At 35.6% G+C, this 16,858-nt stretch overlaps 1 long non-coding RNA gene across 1 annotated transcript in view; it reads right to left on the bottom strand.

Moving 5' to 3' along the window:
• LOC135845784 (uncharacterized) overlaps nucleotides 1-16,858 on the bottom strand; it is a 263,256-nt gene that overhangs the window by 99,364 nt on the left and 147,034 nt on the right. The window lies entirely within an intron of this gene.

Genomic DNA, 16,858 nt, shown 5'->3' with positions numbered 1-16,858 from the left:
CCCATGTAACCGATTACGTTCGTAACGAAAAATCAAATTCACACCGAAATATGGACAATTTAATGAAAAATCGATAAATCAAACTGAAGAAATCGATTTATTCTTGTGATTTTTCAATCCCATATAATCCACCATGTTCTCAACAAAAAATCAAATTTACCCCGAAAAATGGACATTCTAACTAAAAAATCGATCGAAGTCAAAAATCGATAAATCGAATCCTAAAAATCGATAAATTGCGATTTTCGATCACAATAGTTGATCGTGTTCGAAAACGAAAAATCAATTTCGGCCTCATAAATGAAACATCCATCCAATCAATAATCGATTAATCGCACCGAAAAATCGATTTAATTTCCATTTCTGGTGATCTTCCGTATGATCAATCATGTTAAAAATCACGATTGAAATTTTTTTCGATTTTTTAAAAATTAATTACCTAGGTACTTATTTTGATTGATCGATTTCACGATTTTTAAATTCGATCAAAGAATACTGAAGAGATCGATTTTTTCAAAATTCGATCGTCTTCGTCAAGAATCAAGCTTTTATCCCGTAAATTGATATTTTTGATCAATTCGATTCTTGATTTCGATCATAAAGAGAGATCGATCTATTTTAAGATAATTGAATGGTTTGTTTTCGAAAGTAGCAAACGCGATTATGTGGCCATAATTTTCAATACCGCCCTTTTTATCCCTCCCCTCTTTCCTGCCATCTTTTGGGGTCAAAATAAATTAAAAAATATCGATCAAGTCATACGATACATCGAATGGAATATTTTGAAAGGCAATAAACTCAAATATCTGCTATTTTTCACAAAAAAAAAAAAAAAAAATTGAAAAATTGACCAAAAAGAACTACAAATTTGGTTTTTGACACTTTTTTAAAAACACAATATCCTATCTCGAAAGTTTGGGGAAGATTTTGAAACCAGATCTTTCGAAAAATTCCCCTCATCGACGATTGATTTGTGTAGACCACAACAGCATTAAAAATCAACTCGGTTTCATTTCGGCTCGATTTGTGCGGATTCGCATTAAAAACATCACACACCAAGCTGACGACGAGATACGAGAAATTAATTCGCATTCTAAACGAAAAACGGAGTAACGAGGACCCGGGGCAGGAGGGCAGAGGCATATCTGAAACCCCAAAGAGATCAAGAGTGTACGTACGCGTACGAGCGTAAATTTCTTAATTAAATCTCATTTAAAAACTACTCGAGTGCTTTTTCACTTTACTTATCCGCCATTAAATCTGGCAAAATATACCCACCGGGTTAGGGTAAGTACGAGTATTAGGTGAAATTTTATAATTCGCGAGCGCTATTTTTAGTCTAAGGGCCTAATTAGTTGGTAAAAACGGCCTTAAATTTTACATCCAAGCCATACTCAAGCAACTCCGACCCTATAACCCCGACCCCGACCTGGTAATTATACAAGTACGCCACGCTCGACTCGTATTATCGGAAATACCATAACGAGTAACCCAGCTTCATAGTAGGGTAAACTTGTCGTAAATTTACCAAAAATTTGCAGCAGCAGCAGCCTCGAGTTTAAAAAAAATACAGCTAGAAAAAAAGGTTAAATGGGTCTTGAGCTGGAAATTTTTCACTGCGAATTTCCGGCTTTGGTTGGTGGTATAATAATTTAGGCTGTTTTTCAGCTATACGAGTATTTTCTCACGCATACGAGTCTTCTCGCAATTAAACCCTCTTAAACATAGTCTCTGAATTCGGTTTCCAAAACCATTCCGCGTACATACGTATAACAGTTTTAGTTACAGAGTGTAAACTATTATACATATTAATACGGTATTTTGAGCTTTCAAACACTCGGGGATGTCGTTTTAGACCTTTTTCAATGATTCTGTTTAGCTGTATAAGTTGTTCCAAAATACTCTACTTGAAATCCTCTATACAGAGCTCTATCTTCGTTGTAGTGTAGCTTTTCACGTGCATAAACTCGTTCGCGTTTTCGCAACCAACTTATTCGAAAAGCCAGCTCGACGCCGAGATAGCGCAAAAGCTTCGATTTCCAAGCAACAACGTTTTAATGTACACAATTTAACAGATAAACCATACCGAGCGAATACGCGTATCGAGAAATTTATGCGCCAAAACTAAACTAAACCCATAAAATAAACTCCGGCAAGTTTTAATGCCTTTCATTAGCGTTTTACCCTTTTATTTTCAGCGATTTTTTTTTTTTACGTTTTTGCACAAATATGCGGGATAAATTCCGAGCACGTGTATGCGAGTACCAGGGCAAGACGAGCACCGATCTGAATTCGACTCAGATCTAAGATTTCAGCATTGAAAATTCAACAAGATTTTTCTCCTATGTAGATTTTGTATTTGAGAAGTCTCAAAAGTACACACAAAGAAGAAGAATGGAAATCGCCATTTTTTTCAACAACTTCTCCCAATATTAATCAAGCAAAATATCAAATTTTCAGGCAACTTTCTTCAGCGCACAAAAATGGCCATATAAACTGAATGTTGTTGAAAACTTCTGAACTCACTACCCTAGAAAAATCTCAATTTTGGACAAAATTAAAAAAATATTTACATACTTACTTATTTGAAAAAAAAACCTGATATTACGTACAATTTTTCTCGAGGTGACCACACTGAATCCGAATATTTTGGTAAATTTTTTCAATTCAAATGTTCTGAATCTCTCCTCCCTTCCCCCTACCCCTCCCCTCAGGAACAAATTTTCAAATATGAACTTTCAATTGTTTTTTCCAAAATTTGAATTCAATTCCAAATCAAGGATTAAAATTTGAAAAGTTTCAAGGAGAAAGATCGACTCTGCTCCTTGTGGTACTCCAATGGACACTCTTTTTTTGTTTGATATATTTTCTGTTCCAATTTTAACGACAAGTGTTCGATTTTGCAAGAATGAGCGAATCAGGAATGTTGAGGTTGGACAGTTTGCAAGGAAGGCCCAGATGCCAAATGGAATCGAATGCTTTTTCTATTTACATCAAGAAAGACAGCTGCTGTGTACATTTTCTTTTCAAAGCCATCATTGATAAGTAATTCTGCATGCTCTGTGAAGAAGGTAGTTGCACTATATTTTGCTTTAAATCCGAACTGGTCCATTTGAATGATTTTGTTCCCTTCAATCAATTTAGTGGTGGAATATTATCAATATTTACCTACATCGATATGCGAGTTTACCAATATTTATCGCCGTTGTCGTCGTTTCCTTATAAGCGGTATGCCTGTTGGCCTGTCTGCTGCGGTGTGGTGTTGAGGATGAGCCTGAGGTATCAGTGAGTTTTCTCCTTGGTCTCCCTCTGCGTCTCTTTCTCGTTGGTGTATATTGAAGGACCTGTTTTGGTGATCTTGTTTCCTCCATCCTTTTGACATAATTTCTCTAATCTTTCCTATACTTTTTTATCTTCTGCATGACTGGTATCACTCTGAGATCTGCTGTTATGAGAGTCACCCCTGCCGTTCTCCTCATGAACTTCATCTCCGCTGCCGTTATTCTTCTTTTATCAGATTTCTTCAGTGCCCATACCTCGCTTCCATAAGTCATCATTGGTATTGCTAGGGTATTGTACACCTTCAATCTTGTTTCTTTTTGCACCTTACTGCTTCTCAGGGTTCTGTTTATGAGTCCTGTGACTCTCAGGAGCTTTGCAATCTTTCCACCAACATCTACTTCTCTCTGGTATGATATCGTGTTATCGTGTTTCCCAGGTATTTGAAATTATTGACCTGTTCAATGATTTTTACATTCATTACAATCTTGCTTCTTACTGGTTCCTTTCCTTTGAAGATGAAAAATCCAATAACTGATATATCGAAAAAATTTTGAAAATTATGCAAAAATTGTGCAAATTAAATCGTGCGAGGTGTTTTTTTTTTTTTTGATATTCTGAGCATTTCCAGACTGTTTTAGGGTAAAATATTGATTATTACAGCTATTAATGATAGCCATAGGCCATATCTGTAGGATGGTGAAATCTTGACATTGCGTCATCAAATTCATCAATTAAGGTAAGTGCAGCTAATTATGCCATGCTAAGGTTTGAAGTCATTTAGTGGGGTTAAAATGCATTTTTGGCAAAAATGTGAATAAACCACTTCAAAGTACCCCTATTGACAATTTCAACATGAAAAAAAGCTAGCAAAAAAGCTAGCACAGCGTGCCAGCATGACTGGGACCCTTTTTTCCACGTTTGCTAGCACACTATGCTAGCACTCACATGCTAGCAAAACACTAGCATGATTGTGCTAGCATAATGTGCTAGCAAACGTGGAAATAAAAGGGTGCCAGTCATGCTAGCACGCTGTGCTAGCTTTTGGCTAGCAATGTGCCAGTGAGTACTTGCTGACATTACTCTAGCATTCACCTGCTAGCAGAATACTGGCATGCTTGTGCTAGCTTAATGTGCTAGCAAAGGTGGAAAAAAGGGTGCCAGTCACACTAGCATACTGCGCTAGCATATTTCCTAGCAATGTGCCAGGGAATACATGCTAGCAAAATACTGGCACCTTTGTGTTAGCATAGTGTGCTAGCAAAAGTGGAAAAGGAGGTCCCAGAAGTGCCCTACTGATTAGTATCAAAAATTGGTCATAGACCTGCTATGCTAGCATGGTGCTAGCAACACTCTAGCGTGAGATGCTAGAGTCATCTGAGTGCACTGAATAATGAACTTCTTACTTTGAATCACATAAGAAACCATTTTAGCTTATATGCAAGTTGACTACATACTTCATCTAAGAGAAGTAAAGTATACCACAGGAGAAGGCAACGCTAGCAAAGTGCTAGCATCACGCTAGTGTTAGGATGTGAAAAACGCAGGCAATGTGTGATATATAAAATAAAACCAATTTTAAGTGTATAAAGGAATTGACAAAAAATGAAAATTTTAGCGACATTAAAAAGTTCAAACATTTAAGTATCCATGGAAAAAATTGTGTCCACAAAAAATTACTTTTACTATTTTTAATGATTTTTTGAAAAAAAAATTGAAAAATTCATCATTTCAAGAAGTTGCAGGTAATATGGGGTATTAGTAAAAATTACAAAAACATGAATTTCAAAAAGGAAAAATGTATTTTTTTTAGTATTTACCCAACACATGTCACCCACAATAAACAAGTTTTTTTTTAAAAATGATTTTTTGATTTTTTTTTTCAACACTATTGAAAATTCCTGAAAAGTTGCAGGCAATATGGGGTACTTGTAGACATGAAATTAAAGAAAAAGACAAACTAGAAAAACAATTTTCCTCCACCATTTTTGCAAATGTTAGTCATTTGGAATTTTTTCAGACTTTTTTGGTCTAGAAAAATGTAAAAAAATCTACAAAATAAAATAAATCAACAAAGTTTCCCATATTACCAGTATGTGAAAATTTCAACATCAAAAATATACTTTTATTAATTTTTTTATAAAAAACGACTCACTTAAAAAGTGAATTATGAAAAAGACAGCAAAATCATTGTTCATTGTGGCAAGTACATACTTGAAATTGCAGAAAAAGGTGAAATAGTGTCAGCAGAATGCGAATAAAATGCTAGGGCATGTGTGCTAGCATGAACCATAGTGTACTTATGTGGGACAGATGCTATGATGCTAACATTTGAATGCTAGCATAAACCTAGCATATTAATGCGAATAAAATACTATCTAAAAGTGAAATAATGCCAGCAAAATGCGAGTAAGATACTAGCATGTGTGCGCTAGTGTGATGCTAGCGTGTAGATGCGAGTAAAATGCTAACATTTGAATGCTAGCGTGAACCTAGCATACTGATGCGAGTAAAATGCTATTTAAAAGTGAAATATTGCGAGCAAAATGCGAGTAAAACGCTAGCATGTGTGCGCTAGCATGAACCTAGCATACTTATGCCTGAAAAATGCTAACATTTGTATGCTAGCATGAACCTAGCATACTGATGCGAGTAAAATGCTATCTAAAAGTTAAATAGCGCTAGCAACATGCGAGTAAAACGCTAGCATGTGTGCGCTAGCATAAACCTAGCATACTTATGCCAGAAAAATGCTAAAACATTTGTATGCTAGCATGAACCTAGCATACTGATGCGAGTAAAATGCTATCTAAAAGTGAAATAGTGCTAGCAAAATGCGAGTAAAATGCTAGCATGTAATGCAAGTAAAATGCTATCCAAGAATGGTATTGTGCCAGTGAGATGCTAGCATCATGCTAGCTCATGTATGCTAGCTCACCTCATGCTAGCATAACACCAGTGGAATGCGACTGATGCTAATGATATGCCAGCTTTGCTAGCATAATGCTAGAAAAATTGTCAACAGTATCTCATTGGCTACCTTTCACAAAAAAAAAAATTTCTTACCCCTCCCCAATGCCGCCCATCTTCTGAAAATGATTCACAAAAGTGGCGTAATTATCAACACATGCAGGTAATTACGCCACCACCCCAAAAAAACTATTTAAAATCTATGAAAACATTGGTAAAAATCATTTGGCATTTTAGGCACCTTATTGGCCACCTTTCCCTAAAAAAAAATGTTTCCATTACCCCTCCCCCTGTCCCACCCCTCTATTTCTGAAAATTATTCACCAAAGTGGTGTATTCATCAACATGCAGGTAATTCCGCCACTCACCCCCACCCCAAAAAAAATTAGTTAAAATTATTGATAAAAACATCGCTAAAGATTATTTCTTAGCATTTTGGTCGAAAATGTGCAAGTCCTGAAAGAGTTTTGTTAGAGTGGCGTAATTTTTAACATTGGTACTTTTGTATATTTTTCAACATTTTGATACTTCCCTCAAGAAATAACAAAAAACTGTTTATACTTACTATAGGAAACATACCTTCAAAATTTTTTTTCGCCCTTATTACAAATTACATCACGTTTTAAAACTGTGATCAATTTAACATGACGTTTTTTTTTTTGGCATCAAATTTATGAAAAAGTGAGCCACAGATCAGAAAATTATCTGGTCCGGTGATATTTTTGGTTTTCCTACCTTAGCTTTAACAGTACAATCACTTAAAAATTGTCAAACGGCGCTATCTACCCGTTTACCATGAGAACTGCGGTGGTGGCGTAATTGCCAATTTGGGCGTAATTAGCTGCACTTACCTTACTGTAAAGCGTTGAATAGGCAGATACATACTGGAAAAACAAAGAATAAGGAATAGAAACAGCTTAGAGTTGATATAGTTTCTCTTTTCACGAAAAATCAGCTGTTTATGGCCTTTTTATGAATGTTAAAAACTTCTGATACATGTATATCGATATCCAGAAATGTCGATGGTATCCCATCACTATATCAGTTATCATATCAAGTCTTCTTTTGACAATTTTTTCAAGAATTTTGGATACCTAATGAGCGGAGTAGACTGATTGGTCTATAGGATGCAGGTTCGTTTTAAGGTGTGCCAGGTTTGGGCAATACAATCATAACTGCTTTCTTCCAGCAATTTGGGAAATATGCTAGTTGCAAACACACATTGTATCTTACAAAATTGGGCTGTAAAGGAGTTTGGCATGTTCTTTAGCATTAGATTAGTAATTCCATCGATTCCGGGTGATTTTTTATTTTTGCCCTTCTTGATGATATGGTTGATTTCATTCAAGTTAGTAAACTTCACATATTCAACTATGCAGTTGTCAATGAAACGCAGATTATTTGTTACAAGTTGCTTTTCTGAAGTAGATACAATGACTTCTCTACCAAATGTCTTTTCAAAGTATCAGCAAAAACCGTGCTTTCATCTTTGCCTCTTATTGCTGTTGTAGAGCCATTGTCAAGTGGAGGAATCAGAGTGTTGGGTTTTGTGATACGTTTGATAGCTTTTCAAAGATCGTTGCTGTTATGGCTCAAAGTAGCCAGGTATTATTGGTAGGAATCACAATTAAACGTTTCCAATTTGTTCTTTATTTTGAGTATAAGATGATTTAACTGCAGTGTAATTTGCTAGATTTTTTAGTCATTGACAATGTCTTCTAATTTAATTTTTGCGTTGAATTAGCGAAGTAATGTGTTGAGGCAAAGGCCAATGGTAAGCATTGTATGTAGTTGCTGGTGATTTCTCTCAAAGAATTTTGGTGGACTTGATGATTTTTTCTGTGAAGTCAGATATTGCAGAATCAATAGAGTGGGTGTTAGCGTGGACATTGACAAAACCTTGTTGATACTGAACAGAGACATTTAAATTTCTTCCAGTTGGTAGTTGAGTATTTGATGTGAAGTGTAGAGGTTACTGAAAACGAGCAGTCTATGATCACTGGAAGATGGTCTGAATTAGAGATGTGCAGTCTGAAAAGTGAAAAGTACTTTTCTTTCAATGAAAAATTGAAAAGAAAAGTTCCTACTTTTCAATTCACTTTTCAGTTTTCACTAAAAAAAAAGTGAGTGACCAATCAATTCACCCATCACAGAACACTGACCTCATTGATGAAGTCAAATATCAAGTTTCACTATCTCATCCACTCCTCCACCTTCTTAAGCACCCATATATGAGCGCTGAATTGCATTTTGATATATTTCACAACATTTTTTACAAAACAGAAAAACTCAAAAATGTTAGAGGCTCTAGGGAGGCTCAAAACTACCACTTTTCGATCAAGGTAGGTGAAAAAATGTGATTTTGTTTTTTTGTGTGTTTTAGATAGGCAAAAAATACATCAATTTGAAGCTTTTACAGAGAGCTTCAAAATGAGACTCACACAATTTACTTTTCACACTTTTCAATGAACTTTTCACTTTTCATTTCACTAAAATTACTTTTCTGAGAAGTGCACATCTCTAGTCTGAATTAAGTTCAACAACTGGTGTCTGGGTTAACAATACTCCAAAATTTTTGTGAATCACTATATCAAGAATGTCAGAGATGAAGTCAACTTGTGTGGATAATCGTGTTGGTGAGGTCAGTCCTTCCATTTGGAAACCCGAATGGCAGCTTGCATTTAGTAACTTTCGTCCACTTGTGTTAGTTTTCTGACAGTTCCAAAGCGTGTTTTTGCTATTGAAGTCACCACATATTAATATTGGTTGATCACTGCATAGGCGAAGTAAAGATCTTCTTCTAATACATATTTTGTTTTTAGGACAGTTGTACGTTGAGATGATTATGGTTGTTATAGATTTCAATGCAAACAGCATCCAGGTTTTCTAATGTTGGTTGTAAAATCTTCCTGAAAAAAGTTGTTACGATTCAGAATTGAATGAGCAATAGCGAAACCAACACATTTTCATACGTAGGTCTAGGTACCCCGTGGGTATACCTAGTACTTCTAGAGGAAGCAAATGTGATGATGAGAAATCGTCATTATATTTGTAATTTTTCCACGTATTTTTTTATTATTAATCTTATCAACTGATTATCGTTTTACATCATGATGTCCCCTTCGTTGGCAAATTTGTAATCGCAGTACCTAATCAAAAGTTGAACGATGCTAGTGTTTCGTGGTGAAAAAAGCTAATTAATTGTTTCATGTTTGCAAGCATCGCTTTATGAGCAGTTGAAATCCGCATAAGTAAGTAGACGAATCTACAGATATTAACGAATCATTATTTCATTCATCTTTTGCTGGTCGTAAATACTAACTCGTACATTTTATTCGAATCAGGTTGATGAAAAATAAATTTACAACATGGGAATTGTAGAAATACTGATAATCATATTACTACTGCTTGTATGTCCCATGCTATCCATAATCTCGACAATATGCGTCATCATTCATTTGTACAAGTTTTTCAAGAGTACAGGACCACAAAGCCTGTCAACGAAGAACCTTACTTTTTACTGTTTTTTACTGTTGCTCATCTACATCTTAATATTTACATTTGTGGTTGGAATCGTAATGCATTTCGATCAGGAAAAGCAGGAATATTTATCGTTTATTTTTGTACATATGACAATAACGACGTCGTTTATCAAATTCATCATTGCATTGGATCTATTCGTGTGTTTTCGCAAAGTTGCAATCCACCTGAGAAGCCCTTCTTCATCGGCTGTTCAAAATAGAAAATTCATTGTATACTGCATTTTCGGTACGAGCGTTCCCTTCCTTTATGCATCAATTTTTACAATGTTATTTGGTGAAAATCGTAAATATATATTCTCATGTTTCGGGCCATATGCGATAAAGAGGTTTATTTGCACCGCTCGATTATTTTTGATTATCGGTGCGTTTTGGTACATCAGATTGTCCAGTGTAAATAAAAAGGATTTATGGTCAAAATATGGCCTACATATGCGTTTGCTTACGATGCTTGGTGGATTCTCGGCTGTAATGAGCGTTGCCGAAATCATTTCACTGATAAGCAGTAGTAACGAATCTGATACGATTGGAATTTTCTTTGTATTAAATTACTTTGGGTGTACTCTAGAAGGAGTGGTTATTGGAGTATTATTCACATTCAGAAAATCAACATTTGAGTCACCTATTTCTCCACTTAGACCCGATCAACAAACAGTTCCATAGGTTATGAAATTTTGCTCAAATGAAATTTTACCTTATGCTTATAATAATTCAATAATCATAATATCTATCTATCTAGGATTTAAGGTTTACACTAGATAAGCTCTAATTAATAATCAATTGTTGATGTAGTAAGTACAATGTAATAATATGTAGAGTACTTTCAATAATTAAAAACTTAATTATAAGCTGGTGATTTTCATTCTGATGCTTCTATTTATTCAGTAAATTAAAATGGGGGAAATTAGCCATGTAACTAATATCAACTCCTCCAATCCGAATAGTTTTACCAGCCTCCAGTGTGACTTTTCAAATTTCTCAAAACTTTTCAAAATTAGTTGAATTTTTCAAAATCTGCATTAAATTTAGAATTTTGAAAGCTTGAATCTGAATTTCCAAAATAAAAGCTCAACAAAAGACAAAAAAAATGATTCGTTTTCCAAATTTTCATCAGAAAAGTGAGACTATTTTGCATCTTTTTGGCAATGAAGCAAAATTGATTGCGGCAATTTTCAACATAATGTTAAAGTGAGGATTTTTGGCGATTTCTGGTAAAAAGAAGAAAAAAACGAGATTTTGACAATAATTTTAGCAAAAGACACAGTTTTTTGGAAGTGTTTGGAAAACAAAATGAGACTTTTCAGCAAATACCTATTGAAAAAAGTGAAACTTTTTAGAAAACTTTGGTAAAAAAGTGAGACTTTTTGGAAATTTTCGGCTTGCCTACTATTTGGGGAAAAACGAAACTTTTCCGTAATCTAATAAAAAGCCAGCATTTTTGTCAATTTTTTTTTGACAAAAAGCATGAAACATTATGGAAATTACGGAGAAAAAGTGAAAATTGTTTTCAACTTATACCGAAAAAGTTGAACTTTTTTGCAACTTCTTGGGCGAAGGGGTGATTTTTTTGAAAACATTGTTGAAAAATGACCCTTTTGATAATAATTTTTCTGCTGGTTAAGATACTTCTGTAAATTAAATCAATTTTATTTCAAGTTAGATAATTGAATTAAAATTTTTTTTTTCAATTTCCTTCTTTTAATTTATAAGTATGTAGTTGAATTTAGTTATGGTTACCTTATTTCAAATTATAAATATTTCTAAAATCTAAAATGAATACAACAGAACAATGTATACGTACTATAGTGTTATTAAAAAATTACAGATGAACACTTTCAAAAAATTCCCTGACTTGTCCTGACGACCGAAATTCCCTGACTTTTCCAGGTTTTCCAGCAGTGTGGACACCTTGCTTTTTATACCATGAAAAAAAAATCAAAATTCGAACAAATGTAAGTAGAACGCAGAAGTTATGCGAACATTTTTTTTTAAAAATCCTTCTGGAAAAAGTTGTTACGATTTGGAATTGAATGAGCAATGCGATACCAACACATTTTCATAAGTAACCACTGGTGATGCACTATTTTTAGAGGAAGCAAATGTGATGGTGTAAAAAGAAAACCGATTGATAATATTGATAATAAAAAAATACGTAGAAAAATGACAAATATAATGGCTATTTCCCATCACGATATCTCTTCGTTGGCAAATTCATAATCGCAGTATCTAATCAAAGGTTGGACGATGTTACTGTTTCGCGGTGAAAAATCCTATTTAATTGTTTCATGTTTGCAAACATCACTTCATCAGTGGTTGAAACCCGCATAAGTAAGTAGACGAATCTATAGATATTAACGAGATTATCTCATTCATCTTTTGCTGGTCGTAAATACTAAATCATACACATTTTATTCGAATCAGGTTGATGAAAAATAAATTTACAGCATGGGAATTGATGAAATACTGATGATCATATTTCTGCTCATATGCCCCATTCTATCCATATTCTCGACAATATGCGTCATCATTCATTTGTACAAGTTTTTCAAGAGTACAGGACCACAAAGTCTGTCAACGAAAAACCTTACTTTTTACTGTTTTTCACTGTTGCTCATCTACATCCTGGCATTGACATATTTTGTTGGAACCGTAATGTCGTCTGTCCATGATAAAACGCTGAGATTTTTGGAATTGAAGCGTGGTTTTCCAAAACGCATTAAGTCCATTTTTTTCGAAATTGATTTTTTCGCGCCATTTGGTTAGTGACGTCAGGACACAATATCATCTGAGACGCATACCTACTAGTGGAGGCAAATAAGAAAAAATAAAAACATTTTTGGCTACCAAAGATTTTATGATGAAAAATTGTCAAGGGTGGTCCCCTGAATAATCCCTGAGAATTGCCACCCCACAGACCCCTTGCTAATTTTTTTATGGGGGGTTGAACCCCCCCAAAATGGTTTTTTTGCAGTTTTATCCTCAGGGGTAGATTTTAAGTCAAAAATAGCTTTATTTTTGACTTCTACGTCAAATTCCCGATCTAGTGACATATCAACTGTCTTTCTACCTCCAAGGGGGGTGGGGCTGGAACCATTCAAATTTGAGGGGTTTTCTAAAAAACACAAAAAAGCTATTGGCGCGTACAAAGGGTGAAATGTGTCCCGAGAGTGTTCGGGTTGATACTAGCACGGAAGGTAGATACCATCGAGAAACTATCGCGTGAAAAATTTCAGATCCACACCACCTCCCCTTTTTGGGGAACCCCCCTTTCCTGAAATTTCAATAACACTTTTCTCAGCCCCATTTTAACCGATTTTGAAAATTTTTCAGGATGTTATGTATATTCTTGGTAGGTATCCTCACAAAAAATTTCAACCCCCTCCCCTCATATTTACCCCTCAAAATAGCGTTTTTTCATTTTTTCATGCTTTTTATCAATAGTGAAAATTGAAGGGACTAAGTGCTCTGGAGAGAGCTAGATGAGGGTAGCAAAAAATCTGACGTCATATTCGTGCTCAGCGGTACCGAATCATAAGAAAATGACACCCTACTCATTAATAATTGGTTATTTTCCCCAAAATTCCCATTTTACCCCCAGCTCTCCCTAAGACACATTTTTACATCATTTTGAGGGGTAAATATGAGGGGAGGGGGTTGAAAATTTTTGTGGGGATACCTACTAAGGATATACATAACATACTGAAAAATTTTCAAAATGGGTTGAAATGGGGCTGAGAAAAGTGTTATCGAAATTTCCGAAAAGGGGGGCTCCCAAAAAAGGGGAGGTGGCGTGGATCTGAAATTTTTCACGCGCAAGTTTCTCAATGGTACCCATCTTCAATGCTAATATCAACTCGAACGGTTTTGGGGGCCATTTTACCCCTCTTAGGCCCCTATAGACTTCATGTATTTTTCAGGAAACCCCCCTTTTTTGAATGGTTCTAGCCCCACCCCCTTGGGGGTAGAAGGACAGTTGACGTATCTCTAGATTGGGAATTTGACGTAGAACTCAAAAATAAAGCTATTTTTGACGTAAAATCAACTCCTGAGGATAAAACTGCAAAAAACCCATTTTGGGGGAGGGGTTCAACCCCCCATAAAAAAATTAGCAAGGGGTCTGTGGGGTGGTAATTCTCAGGGAGTATTCAGGGGACCACCCTTGACAATTTTTCATCATAAAATCTTTGGTAGCCAAAAATGTTTTTATTTTCGAAATATGATGCTAATTTGCCTCCACTATACCTAAAATACCTATTTTATCCATGTTCTTTCCAGCTTTTTGTGAAATTGTTGAAATGCGCTTGATTTTCCAAAACGCATTAAGTCAATGTTTTTTAACGCTTGTAGAATCGCTTGTTATTCCCATACGAACTGATTTTTAAAATTTTATAGTATGTTGTATATGTGCATCCTTAGGAAGTATCGCCACAAAAATTTTCAACCCCCTCCCCCCCATATTTACCCCTCAAAAATGACGTTTTCAGTTTTTTAACTTATTTTATGGTATTTAACAATGACGATTGCGAGGTACATTTTAGAAACACCTTTTTTGGACGTATTTTTGACCCCATACCTTTTTCGAAATTTTTGCGGTGGTGCGCCATGTTAGAAAATTGGGAAATGTGTGTGGGGGGGGAGGGTGAAATGGGAATTTTGGGGAAAATGACTATTAACGAGTAGAGTGTCGTTTTCTTATGATTCGATATCGCTGAGCACGAATATGACGTTAGATTTTGTTTTACACCCCCACAGCCCCTCCGGAGCCCTCAGCCCCCACCTCAATTTTCACTATTTTGGGAATGAAGTTACTTTGATGACGTTGGTGTCGTTGTCTTATAATTCGATACCACTGAGCACGAATATGGCGTCAAATTTTCTCCTGCACTAAAACTGCCCCTCCGGAGCCCTCAGCCCCCTCCTGAATTTCTATTAATTTTTGAAATAAAGTTATGTACTTTGATGAATTTGGTGTCGTTTTCGTTGTTTTCTTATGATTCGATACTCACTCAGCCCTCTCCTAAATTTCCACCATTTTCAAAATTAAGCTGCTTTACAACATGGAATCTTTTTCATACGAATTTCGCGCTCAGCAGTATCGAATCACAAGAAAACGACATCAATATCATCAACGTAATTCGAAAATATAAGGCAAAAATTTTCAAAAAATCACAATTCGTCAGATGTGAAACACAAACATAATTTTTGATAAGAGGTTTTGAATTGAATGGTAATATGCAAGCTGGAAAGGAGAAAAGGCAGAAAAATGTACTTTTCGCGTGGTGTTTTTTTTTAATTCTTCAATTTGTGCACTCGCGATTGAAAATAAACAGTAAGTAGTAGGAACCATTTTGTTGGAAATTGATTTTCCTACAAGATGGTACTTTCATTTTTATAATTATCTTATTGTTACCTCATAATTTTCCTGAATGAATGCTCATTTTTCAACATAAAACGTCTAGTGGTTTTCCAAAACGCATTAAGTCCATGTTTTTCAACACTTGTTGAATCTCTTGTGCAACATTCAACTCAACACCGCGTGTTGGATCATATCAAGCTATACCTAAACTTCAATGTTAGGTTGGTTGCATACTCAAAATAAGCCCTCTAATGAAATGGGAGTATGTTTTATGCTTTTTCTCGGAACTTACTTTTGGGACTTAATGCGTTTTGGAAAACCACGCTTCAATTAATTCTTGAATATATGATATTGACGACGTCTTTTATCAAATTCATCATTGCATTGGATCTATTCGTGTGCTTTCGCAACGTTGCAATCCACCTGAGAAGCGCTTCTGCATCGACTGCTCAAAATAGAAAATTCCTTGTATACTGTATTTTTGGTACGAGCGTTCCCTTACCCAGTTGGGTGAAAATCTGCCCTTCTGCCAATAAATACGCGGTAAAGAGCAGTTTAATTGGCGTTTTATACTTCAACGCGACTTTAAACTGCTGCCATGCAGCAGATTTTACAGTTTTCAAAATCGCGCTGCAATTCACGGGCGTGATTTGAAGCAACTTTTTAAGTTGTTACATTTTCTGCACAACAGAAAAAAATTTCTGCTGATAAACACGCCACAAGAATATTTCGTAGCATATTTTTATCGTGTAAGCCCCTACGCTTCTAAATTATGTGGCGTATTTTTGCACGTTGAAAAAACCAGCCACAAAAATACGCTACCTACGCAAATATTTCATAACGTATTTATTCGCGTATTTGCTGAAAAACGCGCGCAAATGTGGTATTTTGCGCGTGTGTTTTAGACTAGTGTACCGGTAGGGGATGCGCCCGCAGCTTCCACCTAGAGGGAAGTTGTGGTCCTGTCGGAGTGGCAGCACTGCTTACGAGTAGTGCACTCTATCGAACTAGTTCGAGATGCGCCACTCCGAGCTTCGAGCTTTGAAAGCTCGTTAGGTATATTTTCACTGGTGCTAGCGTAAGGTAGCAAGTTCAGAGCTTCCGCTTGTAGTCGATACTACAAGTGTATTTTATTTAATAATGTGTAGTGTATTTTATTATAAATCTTCGCGTGTGTTATACCAGAGAAGTGAATAAAATATTACGAACATTTAGCGGTCTTATGATCATTTATGAGGTGTCTCAACATCGCTGCAATTTGATATCTTTCGCAAGGATATCGGGCAAGTTTAGGTTCCCTGGGCTTATTATATGCACGCTGGTCTTGGCGAAGTCTCCCACAAAGTAAAGACCTCCCAAACCACCACACTAGTATATAAATATTTATTCATTTCTACCAAGTTCTCTGGTGGCGTAGGTAGCAAGGATTCCGCTCACAGATCAGGGGACTCAAGTTCAATCCCCGCTGGTGCCACAAAATTTTTCAAGAATATTGATCAATGGCAGATTTTTACGCGTAAATAAAATATGCGCCGTGATTTTCCTACAAGATGGTACTTTCATTTTTATAATTATCTTATTGTTACCTCATAATTTTCCTGAATGAATGCTCATTTTTCAACATAAAACGTCTAGTGGTTTTCCAAAACGCATTAAGTCCATGTTTTTCAACACTTGTTGAATCTCTTGTGCAACATTCAACTCAACACCGCGT

The sequence above is a fragment of the Planococcus citri genome, chromosome 4 (genome assembly GCF_950023065.1).
Source record: "Planococcus citri chromosome 4, ihPlaCitr1.1, whole genome shotgun sequence".
Classification (NCBI taxonomy): domain Eukaryota; kingdom Metazoa; phylum Arthropoda; class Insecta; order Hemiptera; family Pseudococcidae; genus Planococcus; species Planococcus citri.
Note: the sequence above shows the minus strand (reverse complement) of the source record. Positions and strands in the feature narration are given on the sequence as shown.